Genomic DNA, 25,310 nt, shown 5'->3' with positions numbered 1-25,310 from the left:
ATTTTAAGGGAAGAAACGGAGGTTACCTTACAAGACCTCCTGGATGAGGAAATAGATTTGCAAGCAGTATGTCAGCTATTAGCAGAAAGGCAGTGGGGAACTTTGCCAAGTCGGAAATTAATCATAAATGGCAAAGTATACGAATGCCTGTGTGATACTGGAGCCTGTAGGACTGTCCTAACCTCCAGTCCTCCTGAAGTCACATACTCCTCATCTGTCATAAATATAAAAACAGCAGGAGGCCAAACAGACAGTCATCAGCTAACAAACCCAGTTGCAGTAAAAGATAAGGAAACTGGGATTGAATGTCAAGCACAAGTGTTAATAAGCCCTTCTTGCCCTGTCAATCTGTTAGGCCGTGACCTTATGGTACAGATGGGCATTAGTGTAGTTGCCACAAACTCTGGCATGAAAGCAATCATAAATGAGGAAGCCTATGTTGTGCAAGGAACCGGAGCACCACAATATTACTGGTCACTGGACCTAGGGGGAACTGCACAGACACGAGAATTGTTGCAAAAAACTAGAGAAAAGCAGTCCCCTAAACAAACCCAGTTCATGCCTGACGATGCCTTACACGTCACTATGTGGTACAAAGGCACCCCAGGACCAGATTATGCCTATGACAAAACGTTTCATGCCCTTCAAGACACTTGTATTATCTTACAACATTTGTATGTTAACTCCACTACTGGCTTTTCTGCTGCCTCAGTCATCTTATCTAATAAACAACAGGCTGTGTTCAGAGGGGAAACACCACACGTATCTCTATCAAAACCACCTCAGATGCAGTGGAGGGATGTAGAGATGTTCTTACGAGATTCCATGCACAGTTACAATGACTACCAACCCGTACCTGGCTCCTGTTGGAGCTATGACAAAAAACACAATGTGTGGCGGTTCCCTTTGGGATGGAGAGTTCAAACCACTCTCACCACACACTTGCAGGACCCAACCTGACAAATTTTTTCTGTTCTGGAGGGGGGATCATGTCCAGATCTAGATCGCCTCCCGGAAGGGTTGTGGTCGTCCTCCCCCACTGATGTAGGACTGGTAAAGGGGTTCCCACCATACAAAGTAATTGTGAAATCAGAACACCGCCCGGTAGTTAGACAATACCCGTTAAAACCTGAGGCAGAGAAAGGTATAGCCCCTGTAGTGCAGGATATGTTGGCATCAGGAATATTGCGAGAGGCTCCTGAGGCCACTTGCAATACTCCTATCTTCCCTGTCCAGAAGGGACATACAGGGAAATGGCGCATGGTGCAGGATTTAAGACCAGTTAATAACATAGTGCAACACGCAGCACCAGACGTGCCCAACCCGCATTTATTGCTCAACTCATTAACCCCTGATAAAAGTTACTTCTCAGTAGTTGATCTCAGTAATGCATTTTTCTCAGTACCATTACACTCTGATTCTCAACATTTATTTGGTTTCACCTATAAGGGAAAAAAATACACATATACTAGACTCCCTCAAGGGTTTTCAGAAAGTCCACATGTATATACCATGGCCCTTAGATATTCTATGAGTACCTGTAAAATACCATCCCATAGTCAAGTGCTACTGTATGTAGATGATATATTAATTGCTTCAGATACAAAACAGCATTGTAAGGAAGCCACACTGTTGGTGTTACAGCATTTATATGATACAGGACATAAAGCATCAAAACAAAAATTACAATATTGCAGGGAGGAAGTTATATATCTTGGACATAAACTCTCCCAACAAGGTCGATCATTATTAGAAACTAGAAAACAGGCAATACAAGAGGCACCAAAGCCAAAGACTAAACAGCAAATGATGTCCTTCTTAGGACTTTGTAATTATTGCAGAGAATGGCTACCTGATTATGCCGCACTCGTTCAACCTCTGCAAACCTTAATTTATGGGAAAGACATGGCCTTAAAAGATAAAATTCAGTGGACAAAAGAAGGAGAATTGGCATTCACAAACTTAAAAATGATGCTACAAACAAATGTGATACTTGCCTTACCAGATTATCAACAACCATTTACCTTATGTGTTGATGCTAATCAAGGTTATATGAAAGCGGTATTAACACAGCCGTTCGGGACAAAGGAAAGAGCACTAGCATTCTATTCTAAACGATTAGATGCAGTAGCAGCTGGTTTTCCACAATGTTTGCAAGCATGTGCAGCTGCTGCAGAAGCAGTAAAATTATCAGCAGAATTAGTGTTGTGTCACCCACTCACCCTGAAGGTGCCACATTCAGTTTCATTAGTTTTACTGCAGACGCCGCTTCCGTTCCTCACACATGCTAGACATCTGACCTTAGTCTCACTCCTGCTTTCACAGTCAAACATTACTATACAGCGATGTGGTCCTCTTAACCCTAGCACCCTTCTTCCGACAACGGAAGATGGAGAGCCACATTCGTGCAAAGCAGTTGTGGAAGAGCAAACAAAACCCAGAGCAGATATTTTACAGACCCCAATATCAGATTCAATGGTTGTTTATGTAGATGGATCAGCATCAAAAAATGATATGGGAAAAAATAAGGTCGGGTATGCTGTAGTTACGTCCACTGAAGTGTTAGAGGCCAGTGCACTCCCACCTGCTTGTTCAGCACAAGCGGCTGAACTCTATGCTGTAATTAGGGCATGCGAGCTATTCAAAAATAAGTCACTTACTATATACACTGATAGTCAATATGTGTTTGGAACTGTTCATCACCATGCAAGAGTGTGGAAAAATAGAGGTTTTAAAACATCGCAGGGAACGTCTCTAACTCACACAAACTTACTACTTAGATTATTAGATGTTGTACAATTACCGACTCGCCTTGCACTGTGCAAATGTAAAGCACACCAAACCGCTTCCACAATAGCTAAAGGAAACAACTTTGCAGATAAAACTGCCAAAGAAGCGGCCCTGAAACAGCCCACCTTATCAGTGGCAGACATTCTTTTCATAGATAGTGATGTGCTGTGTGATGCACAGATGCATGCTCCTAAAACAGAAATACAGAGTTGGATCAAGAGAGGAGCAATACAGCAAGGGAAAGTTTACTATATGAATGACAAGCCCATCCTACCAAAAAACTTATACAAAACAGCTGCCTTAGTGAGCCATGGAAATACTCATGTCTCAACAGGAGGGATGGTACATATTATCCAGCAATACTTTTATGCTATAAATTTTTCTGATTATGCAAAGCAATTTTGTAGAACATGCTTAATTTGCTGTAAACATAATGCACAGGGTAACATGAGACCAAAACGTGGCCAGTTCCCTGTAGCTGAGTACCCGTTTCAAGTTGTACATATGGATTTTATTGAATTATTTTGGTCACAAGGGAAGAAGTACTGTCTAGTCATTATAGACACCTTTTCTAAGTGGGTAGAAATATACCCTGTAAAGCACTGTGATGCAATGACTGTTGCAAAATGTTTGGTAGGCCATTATTTCCCTACTTATGGCATACCTCATATTATAAGATCAGACAATGGGACTCATTTTGTAAATCAGACCATGTCCCTTTGTTCACAAGCATTAGGTTTTACGCTTAAGAGTGCAGGCTTAGTGGAGAGAACTAACGGCACTATTAAAACAAGGCTCAGAAAAACAATGGAAGAGACAAAAAGGCCGTGGCCAGAATGTTTGTCTCTAGTAAAATTGTGGATGAGAATAACTCCCATTCCTGCAGGATTAACACCTTTTGAGATAGTGTACGGAAGGCCGTTTCCTCTAGCAACCGAAATGAGTGATATAGGGAAAGCGGACAGAGAAAATACATTGGCTAATTGGATGCGAAAGTTGCTATCATCACAACAAAAACATAGCCCCAGTAGTCTGCCAGTAAATTATGTTTCTAACCAACAGGATAACTTGCAGCCAGGGGATTGGATCCTGGTCAAGGTCCTGTTGCGGAAGGAGTGGAGCACACCCCGGTGGGACGGTCCTTATCAAGTCCTCCTCACAACACCAACAGCTGTGAAAATAGCAGAACGACCTTCCTGGATACACAAAAGTCACTGTAAACCCATCAAGCCCTTATCAGAGGCCTCAGCGACAGAGTAGCAGTGGAAGTCCGCTACAAAGGCACAGTAACCAATAGGGTGCTGCTGTCTCAACCCGGTGAAGAAAACAACTGAACTGCACTCTATTAGGATGGCTCTGACGGGGTGGGGATGTGGTAAGGTGACTCTAGGGGTCATTCTTGTTGTTGGACTTGTATGGTTGTCCTTGCTCCCACTAGCTCCATTGCAACACCTACGGCGATGGACCCATGACGACTTCCATCTGTGCCCGTTGCCTGCTGACCACTCACACCCGTTCATGAAGAACTACTGGTATCAATATGTACATGACACTGTAACAGCAAAAAATGTGACGAATTGCTATGTTTGTTCTGTGATGCCTACTCATAGTGAACGACCCACTGTATATGGAAAACCCATGAATATGTCACAGGCCAAATGTGCCGCATCTTTTGCAGGTATAGGGTACCAAAGTATTGTTTCACTTATATTTTCTTTTGTTTTGTTTTTTTATTTTGTTTTTCTGTTGTTTTATAACTGTTATACCATGTTTGAAAATGTTTATTAATCAAGCTCTTAATGCTGCTTTTCGGACACACAGTACAATGTTTCTCTCCCTTACTCAGAATATGGAGACAGAGCCTGTTTCCAGCGATAGCGATGAAGAAGACATGTAATTCATAATGACGGCTGAGCCGAAAGCACCCGTGCAGGGCTTGGACCTGAAGTAACGGAATTAGATGTTTTTCTATGATAAACAGGAGGAACGACTCCTGATGGTTTTCTGTACTCCACAGTTAGGATGATGATGATGTGATCTAAATGACAGTTGTACTGGAAATGCTTTTGCAACTTGTACAATACTGATGTTTTTGATCATACTGTCATGATAAACAGGAGGGACTGTTAGGTTGAAGAAACTGTTATTAATCATTTTGTTATCACTCCTGTATGATCAGCAATGAATGTAAATATGTATATATATTATTTTGTTTTCCAATAGCCTCATAGTTTAGATTATATTAATAATAGCATTCCCACCTTAGCAAAACCAGAACTTTCTCTCACCTCCCTATTCTGCATGACTCTTGCGCCTCCCACTGACTATAAATAAAGGAGTCAAGGGGAACCACCCTTTGTAACACATTCTGCTGTAGTTTGCATTGCAGAGAGTGTGGGTACCCTTGCAAGTAAAACTGTAACCTGTGTGTGTCTCATAAATGTGGAGTTGGGGTGGAAACGCCGGGCGCTTTCCCCAACAGATCCTACTCCTGGTTTTTTTTTTTTTGTGGTTTTTGCATAGAAAACAAAGCGGTCAGTTGAAGAGGAATAATATCAGTACTTTGTTTAAAACTGTGTGTAAAAAGCTGTCTCTTTATCATTAACAATAAGTTGTAAAACGTGAATGGGGAGTGACAGTCTTCAAGTTTGTGAGAAGATCGCGCCCTGGTGGAATAAAGGCACGAACAGCTTACAGCACCTAGAATTACCAGGAAGTATTTAGAGTAAAACGGTTTCTAAAAGCTGCCTTTATGAATGAGAGAAAAAATATATATATATATATAAAATAGTAAAATGGAAGGGGAGTGATAGATTTAAATTAATCGTGAAGTGGAGCGCCCCCTGTATAAAGTAAAAGTGAGAAAAGCTTACAGCACCTGGTATTCCCAGGAGGTCTCCCATCCAAGTACTAACCAGACCCTACCCTGCTTGGCTTCCGAGATCAGACGAGATCGGGCGTGTTCAGGGTGGTATGGTCGTAAGCGAGAGATGCTACCAAAAACAGCCCTTTTGCATTACACGCCTCTATACATGCCAGTTGGTCCCATTGGATCCTACTAATGTTCTTTTTTTTTTTTTTTAACTGACTCACACTGCAGCCCCACCATCCAATCGGCAGCGCCGGACCCACACCAAACATTCACCAAACTACTCAGCCGGCAGCCTACCACAATTATTCCATTCTTTCCGCATCCGCACACTTCCTTCTTTTTAACTCCTTTTCACTACCGCACAGGTTAATCGCCGCACGTCCCCCGCCGGCAAACATTACTCCTTTGCCTACTGCATGCAGGCTTCTCTTAACGACCCTCTGTTATCAACTCCGCTAACAGCCACAAAATCTCCGCCGCACGAAGCCCACTGGTAGCTGCTGAATCACATGCTTCCCCAAAACTTCGCGCTGTCAGAACACTGGGAGCTACACACACCAACAAGTCCATACTGCAGGCTGCAGCCAGAACAATTTTCTACATTCAAACATCGACGGCCTCTTCTCTCTAAAAATTCACCAGACCGCTTCTACCACCAGCAAAGAAGTTTCCATCCCTAATTCCTCTGTGATTCCCACTAACCTAAACATTAAGCTGGCATTGAAGGGTGTGAATTACCCCGGCCAATCTGTTCTTTTAAATACAGCTTTTAGCAAGTTTTGAAAGGAGAAGAGCAGAACTTGCTATGCCAATAATATCGAGTCTTCTGTGGCGAAGTGGTTTTTGCATAGAAAACAAAGCGGTGAGTTGAAGAGGAATAATATCAGTACTTTGTTTAAAACTGTGTGTAAAAAGCTGTCTCTTTATCATTAACAATAAGTTGTAAAACGTGAATGGGGAGTGACAGTCTTCAAGTTTGTGAGAAGATCGCGCCCTGGTGGAATAAAGGCACGAACAGCTTACAGCACCTAGAATTACCAGGAAGTATTTAGAGTAAAACGGTGTGTAAAAGCTGCCTTTATGAATGAGAGAAAAAAATATATATATATATAAAATAGTAAAATGGAAGGGGAGTGATAGATTTAAATTAATCGTGAAGTGGAGCGCCCCCTGTATAAAGTAAAAGTGAGAAAAGCTTACAGAACCTGGTATTCCCAGGAGGTCTCCCATCCAAGTACTAACCAGACCCTACCCTGCTTGGCTTCCGAGATCAGACGAGATCGGGCGTGTTCAGGGTGGTATGGCCGTAAGCGAGAGATGCTACCAAAAACAGCCCTTTTGCATTACACGCCTCTATACATGCCAGTTGGTCCCATTGGATCCTACTAATGTTCTTTTTTTTTTTTTTTTAACTAACTCACACTGCAGCCCCACCATCCAATCGGCAGCGCCGGACCCACACCAAACATTCACCAAACTACTCAGCCGGCAGCCTACCACAATTATTCCATTCTTTCCGCATCCGCACACTTCCTTCTTTTTAACTCCTTTTCACTACCGCACAGGTTAATCGCCGCACGTCCCCCGCCGGCAAACATTACTCCTTTGCCTACTGCATGCAGGCTTCTCTTAACGACCCTCTGTTATCAACTCCGCTAACAGCCACAAAATCTCCGCCGCACGAAGCCCACTGGTAGCTGCTGAATCACATGCTTCCCCAAAACGTCGCGCTGTCAGAACACTGGGAGCTACACACACCAACAAGTCCATACTGCAGGCTGCAGCCAGAACAATTTTCTACATCCAAACATCGACGGCCTCTTCTCTCTAAAAATTCACCAGACCGCTTCTACCACCAGCAAAGAAGTTTCCATCCCTAATTCCTCTGTGATTCCCACTAACCTAAACATTAAGCTGGCATTGAAGGGTGTGAATTACCCCGGCCAATCTGTTCTTTGAAATACAGCTTTCAGCAAGTTTTGAAAGGAGAAGAGCAGAACTTGCTATGCCAATAATATCGAGTCTTCTGTGGCGAAGTGGTTTTTGCATAGAAAACAAAGCGGTCAGTTGAAGAGGAATAATATCAGTACTTTGTTTAAAACTGTGTGTAAAAAGCTGTCTCTTTATCATTAACAATAAGTTGTAAAACGTGAATGGGGAGTGACAGTTTTCAAGTTTGTGAGAAGATCGCGCCCTGGTGGAATAATGGCACGAACAGCTTACAGCACCTAGAATTACCAGGAAGTATTTAGAGTAAAACGGTGTGTAAAAGCTGGCTTTATGAATGAGAGAAAAATATATTTATATATATAAAATAGTAAAATGGAAGGGGAGTGATAGATTTAAATTAATCGTGAAGTGGAGCGCCCCCTGTATGAAGTAAAAGTGAGAAAAGCTTACAGAACCTGCTATTCCCAGGTGGTCTCCCATCCAAGTACTAACCAGACCCTATCCTGCTTAGCTTCCAAGATCAGATGAGATCGGGCGTGTTCAGGGTGGTATGGCCATAAGCAAGAGACGCTACCAAAAACAGCCCTTTTGCATTACACGCCTCTATACATGCCAGTTGGTCCCATTGGATCCTACTCCTGGTTTTTTTTTTTTTTTTTATCTGACTCACACTGCAGCCCCACCATCCAATCGGCAGCGCCGGACCCACACCAAACATTCACCAAACTACTCAGCCGGCAGCCTACCACAATTATTCCATTCTTTCCGCATCCGCACACTTCCTTCTCTTTAACTCCTTTTCACTACCGCACAGGTTAATCGCCGCACGTCCCCCGCCGGCAAACATTACTCCTTTGCCTACTGCATGCAGGCTTCTCTTAACGACCCTCTGTTATCAACTCCGCTAACAGCCACAAAATCTCCGCCGCACGAAGCCCACTGGTAGCTGCTGAATCACATGCTTCCCCAAAACGTTGCGCTGTCAGAACACTGGGAGCTACACACACCAACAAGTCCATACTGCAGGCTGCAGCCAGAACAATTTTCTACATTCAAACATCGACGGCCTCTTCTCTCTAAAAATTCACCAGACCGCTTCTACCAGCAGCAAAGAAGTTTCCATCCCTAATTCCTCTGTGATTCCCACTAACCTAAACATTAAGCTGGCATTGAAGGGTGTGAATTACCCCGGCCAATCTGTTCTTTTAAATACAGCTTTTAGCAAGTTTTGAAAGGAGAAGAGCAGAACTTGCTATGCCAATAATATCGAGTCTTCTGTGGCGAAGTGGTTTTTGCATAGAAAACAAAGCGGTCAGTTGAAGAGGAATAATATCAGTACTTTGTTTAAAACTGTGTGTAAAAAGCTGTCTCTTTATCATTAACAATAAGTTGTAAAATGTGAATGGGGAGTGACAGTTTTCAAGTTTGTGAGAAGATCGCGCCCTGGTGGAATAAAGGCACGAACAGCTTACAGCACCTAGAATTACCAGGCAGTATTTAGAGTAAAACGTGTGTAAAAGCTGCCTTCATGAATGAGAGAAAAAAGAAATATATAAAATAGTAAAATAGAAGGGGAGTGATAGATTTAAATTAATCGTGAGGTGGAGTGCCCCCTGTATAAAGTAAAAGTGAGAAAAGCTTACAGCACGTGGTATTCCCAGGCAGTCTCCCATCAAAGTACTAACAAGACCCTACCCCACTTAGCTTCCGAGATCAGACGAGATCGGGCGTGTTCAGGGTGGTATGGCCATAAGCGAGAGCGGCGAACAAAAACAGCCCTTTTGCATTACACGCCTCTATACATGCCAGTTAGTCCCATTGGATCCTATTCCTGTTTTTTTTTTTTTTTTTATCTGACTCACACTGCAGCCCCACCATCCAATCGGCAGCGCCGGACCCACACCAAACATTCACCAAACTACTCAGCCGGCAGCCTACCACAATTATTCCATTCTTTCCGCATCCGCACACTTCCTTCTCTTTAACTCCTTTTCACTACCGCACAGGTTAATCGCCGCACGTCCCCCGCCGGCAAACATTACTCCTTTGCCTACTGCATGCAGGCTTCTCTTAACAACCCTCTGTTATCAACTCCGCTAACAGCCACAAAATCTCCGCCGCACGAAGCCCACTGGTAGCTGCTGAATCACATGCTTCCCCAAAACGTCGCGCTGTCAGAACACTGGGAGCTACACACACCAACAAGTCCATACTGCAGGCTGCAGCCAGAACTATTTTCTTCATTCAAACATCGACGGCCTCTTCTCTCTAAAAATTCACCAGACCGCTTCTACCACCAGCAAAGAAGTTTCCATCCCTAATTCCTCTGTGATTCCCACTAACCTAAACATTAAGCTGGCATTGAAGGGTGTGAATTACCCCGGCCAATCTGTTCTTTTAAATACAGCTTTTAGCAAGTTTTGAAAAGAGAAGAGCAGAACTTGCTATGCCAATAATATCGAGTCTTCTGTGGCGAAGTGGTTTTTGCATAGAAAACAAAGCGGTCAGTTGAAGAGGAATAATATCAGTACTTTGTTTAAAACTGTGTTTAAAAAGCTGTCTCTTTATCATTAACAATAAGTTGTAAAACGTGAATGGGGAGTGACAGTCTTCAAGTTTGTGAGAAGATCGCGCCCTGGTGGAATAAAGGCACGAACAGCTTACAGCACCTAGAATTACCAGGAAGTATTTAGAGTAAAACGGTTTCTAAAAGCTGGCTTTATGAAAGAGAGAAAAAATATATATATATAAAATAGTAAAATGGAAGGGGAGTGCTAGATTTAAATTAATCGTGAAGTGGAGCGCCCCCTGTGTAAAGTAAAAGTGAGAAAAGCTTACAGCACCTGGTATTCCCAGGCAGTCTCCCATCCAAGTACTAACCAGACCCTATCCTGCTTGGCTTCTGAGATCGGACGAGATCGGGCGTGTTCAGGGTGGTATGGCCGTGAGCGAGAAAAGCTACCAAAAACAGCCCTTTTGCATTACACGCCTCTATACATGCCAGTTAGTCCCATTGGATCCTACTCCTGTTTTTTTTTTTTTTTTTTATCTGACTCACACTGCAGCCCCACCATCCAATCGGCAGTGCTGGAACCACACCAAACATTCACCAAACTACTCAGCCGGCAGCCTACCACAATTATTCCATTCTTTCCGTATCCGCACACTTCCTTCTCTTTAACTCCTTTTCACTACCGCACAGGTTAATCGCCGCACGTCCCCCGCCGGCAAACATTACTCCTTTGCCTACCGCATGCAGGCTTCTCTTAATGACCTTCTGTTATCAACTCCGCTAACAGCCACAAAATCTCCGCCGCACGAAACCCACTGGTAGCTGCTAAATCACGTGCTTCCCCAAAACGTCGCGCTGTCAGAACACTGGGAGCTACACACACCAACAAGTCCATACTGCAGGCTGCAGCCAAAACAATTTTCTACATTCAAACATTGACGGCCTCTTCTCTCTAAAAATTCACCAGACCGCTTCTACCACCAGCAAAGAAGTTTCCATCCCTAATTCCTCTGTGATTCCCACTAACCTAAACATTAAGCTGGCATTGAAGTGTGTGAATTACCATGGCCAACCTGCTCTTTTAAATACAGCTTTTAGCAAGTTTTGAAAGGAGGAGAAGAGCAGACCTTGCTATGCCAATAATATCGAGTCTTTTGTGGTGAAGTGGTTTTTGCATAGAAAACAAAGCGGTGAGTTGAAGAGGAATTATATCAGTACTTTGTTTAAAACTGTGTGTAAAAAGCTGTCTCTTTATCATTAACAATAAGTTGTAAAACGTGAATGGGGAGTGACAGTCTTCAAGTTTGTGAGAAGATCGCGCCCTGGTGGAATAAAGGCACGAACAGCTTACAGCACCTAGAATTACCAGGCAGTATTTAGAGTTAAACGGTGTGTAAAAGCTGCCTTTATGAATGAGAGAAAAAAAATATATATATAAAATAGTAAAACGTAAGGGGAGTGATAGATTTAAATTAATCGTGAAGTGGAGTGCCCCCTGTATAAAGTAAAAGTGAGAAAAGCTTACAGCACCTGGTATTCCCAAGAGGTCTCCCATCCAAGTACTAACCAGACCCTACCCTGATTGGCTTCCGAGATCGGATGAGATCGGGCGTGTTCAGGCTGGCATGGCCAGAAGCGAGAGATGCTACCAAAAACAGCCCTTTTGCATTACACGCGTCTATACATGCCAGTTAGTCCCATTGGATCCTACTCCTGGTTTTTTTTTTTTTTTTTATCTGACTCACACTGCAGCCCCACCATCCAATCGGCAGCGCCGGACCCACACCAAACATTCACCAAACTACTCAGCCGGCAGCCTACCACAATTATTCCATTCTTTCCGCATCCGCACACTTCCTTCTCTTTAACTCCTTTTCACTACCGCACAGGTTAATCGCCGCACGTCCCCCGCCGGCAAACATTACTCCTTTGCCTACTGCATGCAGGCTTCTCTTAACGACCCTCTGTTATCAACTCCGCTAACAGCCACAAAATCTCCGCCGCACGAAGCCCACTGGTAGCTGCTGAATCACATGCTTCCCGAAAACGTCGCGCTGTCAGAACACTGGGAGCTACACACACCAACAAGTCCATACTGCAGGCTGCAGCCAGAACAATTTTCTACATTCAAACATCGACGGCCTCTTCTCTCTAAAAATTCACCAGACCGCTTCTACCACCAGCAAAGAAGTTTCCATCCCTAATTCCTCTGTGATTCCCACTAACCTAAACATTAAGCTGGCATTGAAGGGTGTGAATTACCCCGGCCAATCTGTTCTTTTAAATACAGCTTTTAGCAAGTTTTGAAAGGAGAAGAGCAGAGCTTGCTATGCCAATAATATCGAGTCTTCTGTGGCGAAGTGGTTTTTGCATAGAAAACAAAGCGGTCAGTTGAAGAGGAATAATATCAGTACTTTGTTTAAAACTGTGTGTAAAAAGCTGTCTCTTTATCATTAACAATAAGTTGTAAAACGTGAATGGGGAGTGACAGTCTTCAAGTTTGTGAGAAGATCGCGCCCTGGTGGAATAAAGGCACGAACAGCTTACAGCACCTAGAATTACCAGGAAGTATTTAGAGTAAAACGGTTTCTAAAAGCTGGCTTTATGAAAGAGAGAAAAAATATATATATATAAAATAGTAAAATGGAAGGGGAGTGCTAGATTTAAATTATTCGTGAAGTGGAGCGCCCCCTGTATAAAGTAAAAGTGAGAAAAGCTTACAGCACCTGGTATTCCCAGGAGTTCTCCCATCCAAACACTAACCAGACCCTACCCTGCTTAGCTTCTGAGATCAGACGAGATCGGGCGCGTTCAGGGTGGTATGGCCGTAAGCGAGAGATGCTACCAAAAACAGCCCTTTTGCATTACACGCCTCTATACATGCCAGTTGGTCCCATTGGATCCTACTAATGTTCTTTTTTTTTTTATCTGACTCACACTGCAGCCCCACCATCCAATCGGCAGCGCCGGACCCACACCAAACATTCACCAAACTACTCAGCCGGCAGCCTACCACAATTATTCCATTCTTTCCGCATCCGCACACTTCCTTCTCTTTAAGTCCTTTTCACTACCTCACAGGTTAATCGCCGCACGTCCCCCGCCGGCAAACATTACTCATTTGCCTACCGCATGCAGGCTTCTCTTAACGACCCACTGCTATCAACTCAGCTAACAGCCACAAAATCTCCGCCGCACGAAGCCCACTGGTAGCTGCTGAATCACATGCTTCCCCAAAACGTCGCGCTGTCAGATCACTGGGAGCTACACACACCAACAAGTCCATACTGCAGGCTGCAGCCAGAACAATTTTCTACATTCAAACATCGACGGCCTCTTCTCTCTAAAAATTCACCAGACCGCTTCTACCACCAGCAAAGAAGTTTCCATCCCTAATTCCTCTGTGATTCCCACTAACCTAAACATTAAGCTGGCATTGAAGTGTGTGAATTACCATGGCCAACCTGCTCTTTTAAATACAGCTTTTAGCAAGTTTTGAAAGGAGGAGAAGAGCAGACCTTGCTATGGCAATAATATCGAGTCTTTTGTGGTGAAGTGGTTTTTGCATAGAAAACAAAGCGGTGAGTTGAAGAGGAATTATATCAGTACTTTGTTTAAAACTGTGTGTAAAAAGCTGTCTCTTTATCATTAACAATAAGTTGTAAAACGTGAATGGGGAGTGACAGTCTTCAAGTTTGTGAGAAGATCGCGCCCTGGTAGAATAAAGGCACGAACAGCTTACAGCACCTAGAATTACCAGGCAGTATTTAGAGTAAAACGGTGTGTAAAAGCTGCCTTTATGAATGAGAGAAAAAAAATATATATATATAAAATAGTAAAACGTAAGGGGAGTGATAGATTTAAATTAATCGTGAAGTGGAGTGCCCCCTGTATAAAGTAAAAGTGAGAAAAGCTTACAGCACCTGGTATTCCCAGGAGGTCTCCCATCCAAGTACTAACCAGACCCTACCCTGCTTGGCTTCCGAGATCGGATGAGATCGGGCGTGTTCAGGGTGGTATGGCCATAAGCGAGAGACGCTACCAAAAACAGCCCTTTTGCATTACACGCGTCTATACATGCCAGTTAGTCCCATTGGATCCTACTCCTGTTTTTTTTTTTTTATCTGACTCACACTGCAGCCCCACCATCCAATCGGCAGCGCCGGACCCACATCAAACATTCACCAAACTACTCAGCCGGCAGCCTACCACAATTATTCCATTCTTTCCGCATCCGCACACTTCCTTCTTTTTAACTCCTTTTCACTACCGCACAGGTTAATCGCCGCACGACCCCCGCCAGCAAACATTACTCCTTTGCCTACTGCATGCAGGCTTCTCTTAACGACCCTCTGTTATCAACTCCGCTAACAGCCACAAAATCTCCGCCGCACGAAGCCCACTGGTAGCTACTGAATCACATGCTTCCCCAAAACGGCGCGCTGTCAGAACACTGGGAGCTACACGCACCAACAAGTCCATACTGCAGGCTGCAGCCAGAACAATTTTCTACATTCAAACATCGACGGCCTCTTCTCTCTAAAAATTCACCAGACCGCTTCTAGCACCAGCAAAGAAGTTTCCATCCCTAATTCCTCTGTGATTCCAACTAACCTAAACATTAAGCTGGCATTGAAGGGTGTGAATTACCCCGGCCAATCTGTTCTTTTAAATACAGCTTTTAGCAAGTTTTGAAAGGAGAAGAGCAGAACTTGCTATGCCAATAATATCGAGTCTTCTGTGGCGAAGTGGTTTTTGCATAGAAAACAAAGCGGTCAGTTGAAGAGGAATAATATCAGTACTTTGTTTAAAACTGTGTGTAAAAAGCTGTCTCTTTATCATTAACAATAAGTTGTAAAACGTGAATGGGGAGTGACCGTCTTCAAGTTTGTGAGAAGATCGCGCCCTGGTGGAATAAAGGCACGAACAGCTTACAGCACCTAGAATTACCAGGAAGTATTTAGAGTAAAACGGTTTCTAAAAGCTGCCTTTAGGAATGAGAGAAAAAAAAAAATATATATATATAAAATAGTAAAATGGAAGGGGAGTGATAGATTTAAATTAATCGTGAAGTGGAGCGCCCCCTGTATAAAGTAAAAGTGAGAAAGGCTTACAGCACCTGGTATTCCCAGGAGGTCTCCCATCCAAGTACTAACCAGACCCTACCCTGCTTGGCTTCCGAGATCAGACGAGATCGGGCGTGTTCAGGGTGGTATGGCCGTAAGCGAGAGATGCTACCAAAAACAGCCCTTTTGCATTACACGCGTCTATACATGCCAGTTAGTCCCATTGGATCCTACTCCTGGTTTTTTTTTTTTTTATCTGACTCACACTGCAGCCCCACCATCCAATCGGCAGCGCCGGACCCACATCAAACATTCACCAAACTACTCAGCCGGCAGCCTACCACAATTATTCCATTCTTTCCGCATCCGCACACTTCCTTCTTTTTAACTCCTTTTCACTACCGCACAGGTTAATCGCCGCACGTCCCCCGCCGGCAAACATTACTCCTTTGCCTACTGCATGCAGGCTTCTCTTAAAGACCCTCTGTTATCAACTCCGCTAACAGCCACAAAATCTCCGCCGCACGAAGCCCACTGGTAGCTGCTGAATCACATGCTTCCCCAAAACGGCGCGCTGTCAGAACACTGGGAGCTACACGCACCAACAAGTCCATACTGCAGGCTGCAGCCAGAACAATTTTCTACATTCAAACATCGACGGCCTCTTCTCTCTAAAAATTCACCAGACCGCTTCTAGCACCAGCAAAGAAGTTTCCATCCCTAATTCCTCTGTGATTCCAACTAACCGAAACATTAAGCTGGCATTGAAGGGTGTGAATTACCCCGGCCAATCTGTTCTTTTAAATACAGCTTTTAGCAAGTTTTGAAAGGAGAAGAGCAGAACTTGCTATGCCAATAATATCGAGTCTTCTGTGGCGAAATGGTTTTTGCATAGAAAACAAAGCGGTCTGTTGAAGAGGAATAATATCAGTACTTTGTTTAAAACTGTGTGTAAAAAGCTGTCTCTTTATCATTAACAATAAGTTGTAAAACGTGAATGGGGAGTGACAGTCTTCAAGTTTGTGAGAAGATCGCGCCCTGGTGGAATAAAGGCACGAACAGCTTACAGCACCTAGAATTACCAGGAAGTATTTAGAGTAAAACGGTTTCTAAAAGCTGGCTTTATGAAAGAGAGAAAAAATATATATATATAAAATAGTAAAATGGAAGGGGAGTGCTAGATTTAAATTATTCGTGAAGTGGAGCGCCCCCTGTATAAAGTAAAAGTGAGAAAAGCTTACAGCACCTGGTATTCCCAGGAGTTCTCCCATCCAAACACTAACCAGACCCTACCCTGCTTAGCTTCTGAGATCAGACGAGATCGGGCGCGTTCAGGGTGGTATGGCCGTAAGCGAGAGATGCTACCAAAAACAGCCCTTTTGCATTACACGCCTCTATACATGCCAGTTGGTCCCATTGGATCCTACTAATGTTCTTTTTTTTTTTATCTGACTCACACTGCAGCCCCACCATCCAATCGGCAGCGCCGGACCCACACCAAACATTCACCAAACTACTCAGCCGGCAGCCTACCACAATTATTCCATTCTTTCCGCATCCGCACACTTCCTTCTCTTTAAGTCCTTTTCACTACCTCACAGGTTAATCGCCGCACGTCCCCCGCCGGCAAACATTACTCATTTGCCTACCGCATGCAGGCTTCTCTTAACGACCCACTGCTATCAACTCAGCTAACAGCCACAAAATCTCCGCCGCACGAAGCCCACTGGTAGCTGCTGAATCACATGCTTCCCCAAAACGTCGCGCTGTCAGATCACTGGGAGCTACACACACCAACAAGTCCATACTACAGGCTGCAGCCAGAACAATTTTCTACATTCAAACATCGACGGCCTCTTCTCTCTAAAAATTCACCAGACCGCTTCTACCACCAGCAAAGAAGTTTCCATCCCTAATTCCTCTGTGATTCCCACTAACCTAAACATTAAGCTGGCATTGAAGTGTGTGAATTACCATGGCCAACCTGCTCTTTTAAATACAGCTTTTAGCAAGTTTTGAAAGGAGGAGAAGAGCAGACCTTGCTATGGCAATAATATCGAGTCTTTTGTGGTGAAGTGGTTTTTGCATAGAAAACAAAGCGGTGAGTTGAAGAGGAATTATATCAGTACTTTGTTTAAAACTGTGTGTAAAAAGCTGTCTCTTTATCATTAACAATAAGTTGTAAAACGTGAATGGGGAGTGACAGTCTTCAAGTTTGTGAGAAGATCGCGCCCTGGTAGAATAAAGGCACGAACAGCTTACAGCACCTAGAATTACCAGGCAGTATTTAGAGTAAAACGGTGTGTAAAAGCTGCCTTTATGAATGAGAGAAAAAAAATATATATATATAAAATAGTAAAACGTAAGGGGAGTGATAGATTTAAATTAATCGTGAAGTGGAGTGCCCCCTGTATAAAGTAAAAGTGAGAAAAGCTTACAGCACCTGGTATTCCCAGGGGGTCTCCCATCCAAGTACTAACCAGACCCTACCCTGCTTGGCTTCCGAGATCGGATGAGATCGGGCGTGTTCAGGGTGGTATGGCCATAAGCGAGAGACGCTACCAAAAACAGCCCTTTTGCATTACACGCGTCTATACATGCCAGTTAGTCCCATTGGATCCTACTCCTGTTTTTTTTTTTTTATCTGACTCACACTGCAGCCCCACCATCCAATCGGCAGCGCCGGACCCACATCAAACATTCACCAAACTACTCAGCCGGCAGCCTACCACAATTATTCCATTCTTTCCGCATCCGCACACTTCCTTCTTTTTAACTCCTTTTCACTACCGCACAGGTTAATCGCCGCACGACCCCCGCCAGCAAACATTACTCCTTTGCCTACTGCATGCAGGCTTCTCTTAACGACCCTCTGTTATCAACTCCGCTAACAGCCACAAAATCTCCGCCGCACGAAGCCCACTGGTAGCTGCTGAATCACATGCTTCCCCAAAACGGCGCGCTGTCAGAACACTGGGAGCTACACGCACCAACAAGTCCATACTGCAGGCTGCAGCCAGAACAATTTTCTACATTCAAACATCGACGGCCTCTTCTCTCTAAAAATTCACCAGACCGCTTCTAGCACCAGCAAAGAAGTTTCCATCCCTAATTCCTCTGTGATTCCAACTAACCGAAACATTAAGCTGGCATTGAAGGGTGTGAATTACCCCGGCCAATCTGTTCTTTTAAATACAGCTTTTAGCAAGTTTTGAAAGGAGAAGAGCAGAACTTGCTATGCCAATAATATCGAGTCTTCTGTGGCGAAGTGGTTTTTGCATAGAAAACAAAGCGGTCTGTTGAAGAGGAATAATATCAGTACTTTGTTTAAAACTGTGTGTAAAAAGCTGTCTCTTTATCATTAACAATAAGTTGTAAAACGTGAATGGGGAGTGACAGTCTTCAAGTTTGTGAGAAGATCGCGCCCTGGTGGAATAAAGGCACGAACAGCTTACAGCACCTAGAATTACCAGGAAGGATTTAGAGTAAAACGGTTTCTAAAAGCTGCGTTTAGGAATGAGAAAAAAAAAAAAAAAATATATATATATATATAAAATAGTAAAATGGAAGGGGAGTGATAGATTTAAATTAATCGTGAAGTGGAGCGCCCCCTGTATAAAGTAAAAGTGAGAAAAGCTTACAGCACCTGGTATTCCCAGGTGGTCTCCCATCCAAGTACTAACCAGACCCTACCCTGCTTAGCTTCCAAGATCAGACGAGATCGGGTGTGTTCAGGGTGGTATGGCCGTAAGCGAGAGATGCTACCAAAAACAGCCCTTTTGCATTACACGCGTCTATACATGCCAGTTAGTCCCATTGGATCCTACTCCTGTTTTTTTTTTTTTTTTATCTGACTCACACTGCAGCCCCACCATCCAATCGGCAGCGCCGGACCCACACCAAACATTCACCAAACTACTCAGCCGGCAGCCTACCACAATTATTCCATTCTTTCCGCATCCGCACACTTCCTTCTTTTTAACTCCTTTTCACTACCGCACAGGTTAATCGCCGCACGTCCCCCGCCGGCAAACATTACTCCTTTGCCTACTGCATGCAGGCTTCTCTTAACGACTCTCTGTTATCAACTCCGCTAACAGCCACAAAATCTCCGCCGCACGAAGCCCACTGGTAGCTGCTGAATCACATGCTTCCCCAAAACGTCGCGCTGTCAGAACACTGGGAGCTACACACACCAACAAGTCCATACTGCAGGCTGCAGCCAGAACAATTTTCTACATTCAAACATCGACGGCCTCTTCTCTCTAAAAATTCACCAGACCGCTTCTACCACCAGCAAAGAAGTTTCCATCCCTAATTCCTCTGTGATTCCCACTAACCTAAACATTAAGCTGGCATTGAAGGGTGTGAATTACCCCGGCCAATCTGTTCTTTTAAATACAGCTTTTAGCAAGTTTTGAAAGGAGAAGAGCAGAACTTGCTATGCCAATAATATCGAGTCTTCTGTGGCGAAGTGGTTTTTGCATAGAAAACAAAGCGTTCAGTTGAAGAGGAATAATATCAGTACTTTGTTTAAAACTGTGTGTAAAAAGCTGTCTCTTTATCATTAACAATAAGTTGTAAAACGTGAATGGGGAGTGACAGTCTTCAAGTTTGTGAGAAGATCGCGCCCTGGTGGAATAAAGGCACGAACAGCTTACAGCACCTAGAATTACCAGGAAGTATTTAGAGTAAAACGGTTTCTAAAAGCTGCCTTTATGAATGAGAGAAAAAAAAATATATATATATAAAATAGTAAAATGGAAGGGGAGTGATAGATTTAAATTAATCGTGAAGTGGAGCGCCCCCTGTATAAAGTAAAAGTGAGAAAGGCTTACAGCACCTGGTATTCCCAGGAGGTCTCCCATCCAAGTACTAACCAGACCCTACCCTGTTTGGCTTCCGAGATCAGACGAGATCGGGCATGTTCAGGGTGGTATGGCCGTAAGCGAGAGATGCTACCAAAAACAGCCCTTTTGCATTACACGCGTCTATACATGCCAGTTAGTCCCATTGGATCCTACTCCTGGTTTTTTTTTTTTTTTTATCTGACTCACACTGCAGCCCCACCATCCAATCGGCAGCGCCGGACCCACACCAAACATTCACCAAACTACTCAGCCGGCAGCCTACCACAATTATTCCATTCTTTCCGCATCCGCACACTTCCTTCTTTTTAACTCCTTTTCACTACCGCACAGGTTAATCGCCGCACGTCCCCCGCCGGCAAACATTACTCCTTTGCCTACTGCATGCAGGCTTCTCTTAACGACCCTCTGTTATCAACTCCGCTAACAGCCACAAAATCTCCGCCGCACGAAGCCCACTGGTAGCTGCTGAATCACATGCTTCCCCAAAATGTCGCGCTGTCAGAACACTGGGAGCTACACACACCAACAAGTCCATACTGCAGGCTGCAGCCAGAACAATTTTCTACATTCAAACATCGACGGCCTCTTCTCTCTAAAAATTCACCAGACCGCTTCTACCACCAGCAAAGAAGTTTCCATCCCTAATTCCTCTGTGATTCCCACTAACCTAAACATTAAGCTGGCATTGAAGGGTGTGAATTACCCCGGCCAATCTGTTCTTTTAAATACAGCTTTTAGCAAGTTTTGAAAGGAGAAGAGCAGAACTTGCTATGCCAATAATATCGAGTCTTCTGTGGCGAAGTGGTTTTTGCATAGAAAACAAAGCGGTCAGTTGAAGAGGAAAAATATCAGTACTTTGTTTAAAACTGTGTGTAAAAAGCTGTCTCTTTATCATTAACAATAAGTTGTAAAACGTGAATGGGGAGTGACAGTCTTCAAGTTTGTGAGAAGATCGCGCCCTGGTGGAATAAAGGCACGAACAGCTTACAGCACCTAGAATTACCAGGAAGTATTTAGAGTAAAACGGTTTCTAAAAGCTGCCTTTATGAATGAGAGAAAAAAAAATATATATATATAAAATAGTAAAATGGAAGGGGAGTGATAGATTTAAATTAATCATGAAGTGGAGCGCCCCCTGTATAAAGTAAAAGTGAGAGAAGCTTACAGCACCTGGTATTCCCAGGTGGTCTCCCATCCAAGTACTAACCAGACCCTACCCTGCTTAGCTTCCGAGATCAGACCAGATCGGGCGTGTTCAGGGTGGTATGGCCGTAAGCGAGAGATGCTACCAAAAACAGCCCTTTTGCATTACACGCATCTATACATGCCAGTTAGTCCCATTGGATCCTACTCCTGTTTTTTTTTTTTTTTATCTGACTCACACTGCAGCCCCACCATCCAATCGGCAGCGCCGGTCCCACACCAAACATTCACCAAACTACTCAGCCGGCAGCCTACCACAATTATTCCATTCTTTCCGCATCCGCACACTTCCTTCTTTTTAACTCCTTTTCACTACCGCACAGGTTAATCGCCGCACGTCCCCCGCCGGCAAACATTACTCCTTTGCCTACTGCATGTAGGCTTCTCTTAACGACCCTCTGTTATCAACTCCGCTAACAGCCACAAAATCTCCACCGCACGAAGCCCACTGGTAGCTGCTGAATCACATGCTTCCCCAAAACGTCGCGCTGTCAGAACACTGGGAGCTACACACACCAACAAGTCCATACTGCAGGCTGCAGCCAGAACAATTTTCTACATTCAAACATCGACGGCCTCTTCTCTCTAAAAATTCACCAGACCGCTTCTACCACCAGCAAAGAAGTTTCCATCCCTAATTCCTCTGTGATTCCCACTAACCTAAACATTAAGCTGGCATTGAAGGGTGTGAATTACCCCGGCCAATCTGTTCTTTTAAATACAGCTTTTAGCAAGTTTTGAAAGGAGAAGAGCAGAACTTGCTATGCCAATAATATCGGTACTTTGTTTAAAACTGTGTGTAAAAAGCTGTCTCTTTATCATTAACAATAAGTTGTAAAACGTGAATGGGGAGTGACAGTCTTCAAGTTTGTGAGAAGATCGCGCCCTGGTGGAATAAAGGCACGAACAGCTTACAGCACCTAGAATTACCAGGAAGTATTTAGAGTAAAACGGTTTCTAAAAGCTGCCTTTAGGAATGAGAAAAAAAAAATATATATATATATATATATAAATTAGTAAAATGGAAGGGGAGTGATAGATTTAAATTAATCGTGAAGTGGAGCGCCCCCTGTATAAAGTAAAAGTGAGAAAAGCTTACAGCACCTGGTATTCCCAGGTGGTCTCCCATCCAAGTACTAACCAGACCCTACCCTGCTTGGCTTCCGAGATCAGATGAGATCGGGCGTGTTCAGGGTGGTATGGCCGCAAGCGAGAGATGCTACCAAAAACAGCCCTTTTGCATTACACGCGTCTATACATGCCAGTTAGTCCCATTGGATCCTACTCCTGGTTTTTTTTTTTTTTTTTATCTGACTCACACTGCAGCCCCACCATCCAATCGGCAGCGCCGGACCCACACCAAACATTCACCAAACTACTCAGCCGGCAGCCTACCACAATTATTCCATTCTTCCCGCATCCGCACACTTCCTTCTTTTTAACTCCTTTTCACTACCGCACAGGTTAATCGCCGCACGTCCCCTGCCGGCAAACATTACTCCTTTGCATACTGCATGCAGGCTTCTCTTAACGACCCTCTGTTATCAACTCCGCTAACAGCCACAAAATCTCCGCCGCACGAAGCCCACTGGTAGCTGCAGAATCACATGCTTCCCCAAAACGTCGCGCTGTCAGAACACTGGGAGCTACACACACCAACAAGTCCATACTGCAGGCTGCAGCCAGAACAATTTTCTACATTCAAACATCGACGGCCTCTTCTCTCTAAAAATTCACCAGACCGCTTCTACCACCAGCAAAGAAGTTTCCATCCCTAATTCCTCTGTGATTCCCACTAACCTAAACATTAAGCTGGCATTGAAGGGTGTGAATTACCCCGGCCAATCTGTTCTTTTAAATACAGCTTTTAGCAAGTTTTGAAAGGAGAAGAGCAGAACTTGCTATGCCAATAATATCGAGTCTTCTGTGGCGAAGTGGTTTTTGCATAGAAAACAAAGCGGTCAGTTGAAGAGGAATAATATCAGTACTTTGTTTAAAACTGTGTGTAAAAAGCTGTCTCTTTATCATTAACAATAAGTTGTAAAACGTGAATGGGGAGTGACAGTCTTCAAGTTTGTGAGAAGATCGCGCCCTGGTGGAATAAAGGCACGAACAGCTTACAGCACCTAGAATTACCAGGAAGTATTTAGAGTAAAACGGTTTCTAAAAGCTGCCTTTATGAATGAGAGAAAAAAATATATATATATATATAAAATAGTAAAATGGAAGGGGAGTGATAGATTTAAATTAATCGTGAAGTGGAGCGCCCCCTGTATAAAGTAAAAGTGAGAAAAGCTTACAGCACCTGGTATTCCCAGGTGGTCTCCCATCCAAGTACTAATCAGACCCTACCCTGCTTAGCTTCCGAGATCAGACGAGATCGGGCGTGTTCAGGGTGGTATGGCCGTAAGCGAGAGATGCTACCAAAAACAGCCCTTTTGCATTACACGCATCTATACATGCCAGTTAGTCCCATTGGATCCTACTCCTGTTTTTTTTTTTTTTTATCTGACTCACACTGCAGCCCCACCATCCAATCGGCAGCGCCGGTCCCACACCAAACATTCACCAAACTACTCAGCCGGCAGCCTACCACAATTATTCCATTCTTTCCGCATCCGCACACTTCCTTCTTTTTAACTCCTTTTCACTACCGCACAGGTTAATCGCCGCACGTCCCCCGCCGGCAAACATTACTCCTTTGCCTACTGCATGTAGGCTTCTCTTAACGACCCTCTGTTATCAACTCCGCTAACAGCCACAAAATCTCCACCGCACGAAGCCCACTGGTAGCTGCTGAATCACATGCTTCCCCAAAACGTCGCGCTGTCAGAACACTGGGAGCTACACACACCAACAAGTCCATACTGCAGGCTGCAGCCAGAACAATTTTCTACATTCAAACATCGACGGCCTCTTCTCTCTAAAAATTCACCAGACCGCTTCTACCACCAGCAAAGAAGTTTCCATCCCTAATTCCTCTGTGATTCCCACTAACCTAAACATTAATCTGGCATTGAAGGGTGTGAATTACCTCGGCCAACCTGCTCTTTTAAATACAGCTTTTAGCAAGTTTTGAAAGGAGAAGAGCAGAACTTGCTATGCCAATAATATCGAGTCTTCTGTGGCGAAGTGGTTTTTGCATAGAAAACAAAGCGGTCAGTTGAAGAAGAATAATATCAGTACTTTGTTTAAAACTGTGTGTAAAAAGCTGTCTCTTTATCATTAACAATAAGTTGTAAAACGTGAATGGGGAGTGACAGTCTTCAAGTTTGTGAGAAGATCGCGCCCTGGTGGAATAAAGGCACGAACAGCTTACAGCACCTAGAATTACCAGGAAGTATTTAGAGTAAAACGGTTTCTAAAAGCTGCCTTTAGGAATGAGAAAAAAAAAAAATATATATATATAAAATAGTAAAATGGAAGGGGAGTGATAGATTTAAATTAATCGTGAAGTGGAGCGCCCCCTGTATAAAGTAAAAGTGAGAAAGGCTTACAGCACCTGGTATTCCCAGGAGGTCTCCCATCCAAGTACTAACCAGACCCTACATTGCTTGGCTTCCGAGATCAGACGAGATCGGGCGTGTTCAGGGTGGTATGGCCGCAAGCGAGAGATGCTACCAAAAACAGCCCTTTTGCATTACACGCGTCTATACATGTCAGTTAGTCCCATTGGATCCTACTCCTGGTTTTTTTTTTTTTTTTATCTGACTCACACTGCAGCCCCACCATCCAATCGGCAGCGCCGGACCCACACCAAACATTCACCAAACTACTCAGCCGGCAGCCTACCACAATTATTCCATTCTTTCCGCATCCGCACACTTCCTTCTTTTTAACTCCTTTTCACTACCGCACAGGTTAATCGCCGCACGTCCCCCGCCGGCAAACATTACTCCTTTGCCTACTGCATGCAGGCTTCTCTTAACGACCCTCTGTTATCAACTCCGCTAACAGCCACAAAATCTCCGCCGCACGAAGCCCACTGGTAGCTGCTGAATCACATGCTTCCCCAAAACGTCGCGCTGTCAGAACACTGGGAGCTA

The 25,310-nt window shown here is 44.0% G+C and overlaps 15 non-coding genes and 2 pseudogenes across 15 annotated transcripts; all 17 read right to left on the bottom strand.

The window, feature by feature from the left end:
* Nucleotides 1–5,656: 5,656 nt before the first annotated feature.
* LOC125734353 (5S ribosomal RNA) lies at nucleotides 5,657–5,775 on the bottom strand. The gene has a single exon (XR_007393669.1). It is a non-coding gene; the product is annotated as a 5S ribosomal RNA (ribosomal RNA).
* A 1,080-nt stretch (nucleotides 5,776–6,855) lies between these two features.
* LOC125735010 (5S ribosomal RNA) lies at nucleotides 6,856–6,974 on the bottom strand. The gene has a single exon (XR_007394311.1). It is a non-coding gene; the product is annotated as a 5S ribosomal RNA (ribosomal RNA).
* Nucleotides 6,975–8,055: 1,081 nt separating this feature from the next.
* On the bottom strand, nucleotides 8,056–8,174 carry LOC125731115 (5S ribosomal RNA). The gene has a single exon (XR_007391402.1). It is a non-coding gene; the product is annotated as a 5S ribosomal RNA (ribosomal RNA).
* A 1,074-nt stretch (nucleotides 8,175–9,248) lies between these two features.
* LOC125731729 (5S ribosomal RNA) lies at nucleotides 9,249–9,367 on the bottom strand (annotated as a pseudogene).
* A 1,076-nt stretch (nucleotides 9,368–10,443) lies between these two features.
* LOC125731302 (5S ribosomal RNA) lies at nucleotides 10,444–10,562 on the bottom strand. Its single transcript, XR_007391588.1, has one exon. It is a non-coding gene; the product is annotated as a 5S ribosomal RNA (ribosomal RNA).
* Nucleotides 10,563–11,642: 1,080 nt separating this feature from the next.
* LOC125731411 (5S ribosomal RNA) lies at nucleotides 11,643–11,761 on the bottom strand (annotated as a pseudogene).
* Nucleotides 11,762–12,838: 1,077 nt separating this feature from the next.
* On the bottom strand, nucleotides 12,839–12,957 carry LOC125731273 (5S ribosomal RNA). The gene has a single exon (XR_007391559.1). It is a non-coding gene; the product is annotated as a 5S ribosomal RNA (ribosomal RNA).
* A 1,078-nt stretch (nucleotides 12,958–14,035) lies between these two features.
* LOC125732722 (5S ribosomal RNA) lies at nucleotides 14,036–14,154 on the bottom strand. The gene has a single exon (XR_007392093.1). It is a non-coding gene; the product is annotated as a 5S ribosomal RNA (ribosomal RNA).
* A 1,077-nt stretch (nucleotides 14,155–15,231) lies between these two features.
* On the bottom strand, nucleotides 15,232–15,350 carry LOC125732429 (5S ribosomal RNA). The gene has a single exon (XR_007391809.1). It is a non-coding gene; the product is annotated as a 5S ribosomal RNA (ribosomal RNA).
* A 1,074-nt stretch (nucleotides 15,351–16,424) lies between these two features.
* LOC125731272 (5S ribosomal RNA) lies at nucleotides 16,425–16,543 on the bottom strand. Its single transcript, XR_007391558.1, has one exon. It is a non-coding gene; the product is annotated as a 5S ribosomal RNA (ribosomal RNA).
* Nucleotides 16,544–17,621: 1,078 nt separating this feature from the next.
* Nucleotides 17,622–17,740, bottom strand: LOC125732945 (5S ribosomal RNA). The gene has a single exon (XR_007392307.1). It is a non-coding gene; the product is annotated as a 5S ribosomal RNA (ribosomal RNA).
* A 1,084-nt stretch (nucleotides 17,741–18,824) lies between these two features.
* On the bottom strand, nucleotides 18,825–18,943 carry LOC125732798 (5S ribosomal RNA). Its single transcript, XR_007392165.1, has one exon. It is a non-coding gene; the product is annotated as a 5S ribosomal RNA (ribosomal RNA).
* A 1,078-nt stretch (nucleotides 18,944–20,021) lies between these two features.
* Nucleotides 20,022–20,140, bottom strand: LOC125734211 (5S ribosomal RNA). Its single transcript, XR_007393533.1, has one exon. It is a non-coding gene; the product is annotated as a 5S ribosomal RNA (ribosomal RNA).
* Nucleotides 20,141–21,219: 1,079 nt separating this feature from the next.
* Nucleotides 21,220–21,338, bottom strand: LOC125734076 (5S ribosomal RNA). Its single transcript, XR_007393402.1, has one exon. It is a non-coding gene; the product is annotated as a 5S ribosomal RNA (ribosomal RNA).
* Nucleotides 21,339–22,356: 1,018 nt separating this feature from the next.
* Nucleotides 22,357–22,475, bottom strand: LOC125733384 (5S ribosomal RNA). The gene has a single exon (XR_007392729.1). It is a non-coding gene; the product is annotated as a 5S ribosomal RNA (ribosomal RNA).
* A 1,082-nt stretch (nucleotides 22,476–23,557) lies between these two features.
* On the bottom strand, nucleotides 23,558–23,676 carry LOC125731917 (5S ribosomal RNA). Its single transcript, XR_007391668.1, has one exon. It is a non-coding gene; the product is annotated as a 5S ribosomal RNA (ribosomal RNA).
* A 1,078-nt stretch (nucleotides 23,677–24,754) lies between these two features.
* Nucleotides 24,755–24,873, bottom strand: LOC125736712 (5S ribosomal RNA). Its single transcript, XR_007395985.1, has one exon. It is a non-coding gene; the product is annotated as a 5S ribosomal RNA (ribosomal RNA).
* Between the last annotated feature and the right edge of the window lie 437 nt (nucleotides 24,874–25,310).

Source organism: Brienomyrus brachyistius, chromosome 2 (assembly GCF_023856365.1).
Source record: "Brienomyrus brachyistius isolate T26 chromosome 2, BBRACH_0.4, whole genome shotgun sequence".
NCBI classification, from domain to species: Eukaryota; Metazoa; Chordata; class Actinopteri; order Osteoglossiformes; family Mormyridae; genus Brienomyrus; species Brienomyrus brachyistius.
The sequence above is the reverse complement of the archived record's forward strand: the minus strand, read 5'-3'. Positions and strand labels throughout refer to the sequence as shown.